Source organism: Micropterus dolomieu, linkage group LG13, assembly GCF_021292245.1.
Source record: "Micropterus dolomieu isolate WLL.071019.BEF.003 ecotype Adirondacks linkage group LG13, ASM2129224v1, whole genome shotgun sequence".
Lineage (NCBI taxonomy): Eukaryota > Metazoa > Chordata > Actinopteri > Centrarchiformes > Centrarchidae > Micropterus > Micropterus dolomieu.
The window spans coordinates 1743817-1744449 of record NC_060162.1 but is presented as its reverse complement, the minus strand read 5'-3'; positions in this window follow the sequence as shown (position 1 = coordinate 1744449).

The window sequence follows — 633 nt, the reverse complement described above, 5'->3', positions numbered from 1 at the left end:
TATATATATATATATCTCCCTCTCTCTCTCTCTCTCTATATATATATATATATATCTCTCCCTCTCTCTCTATATATATCTCTCCCTCTCTCTCTCTCTATATATATCTCCCTCTCCCTCTCTATATATCTCTCCCTCTCCCTCTCTATATATCTCTCCCTCTCTCTCTCTCTATATATATATATATATCTCTCCCTCTCCCTCTCTATATATCTCTCTCTCTATATATCTCTCCCTCTCCCTCTCTATATATCTCTCTCTCTATATATCTCTCCCTCTCCCTCTCTATATATCTCTCCCTCTCCCTCTCTATATATCTCTCCCTCTCTCTCTCTCTCTCTATATATATATATCTCACCCTCTCCCTCTCTATATATCTCTCTCCCTCTCTCTCTCTCTTTATATATATATATCTCTCTCTCTCCCTCTCTATATATCTCTCCCTCTCCCTCTCTATATATCTCTCCCTCTCCCTCTCTATATATCTCTCCCTCTATATATCTCTCCCTCTCCCTCTCTACATATCCCTCTCTCTATATATCTCTCCCTCTCCCTCCCTCCCTCTCTCTCTCTCCTCCCTCTCTCCCCCTCCCTCCCTCTCCCTCCCCCTCCCTCCCCCTCTCCCTCCCTCTC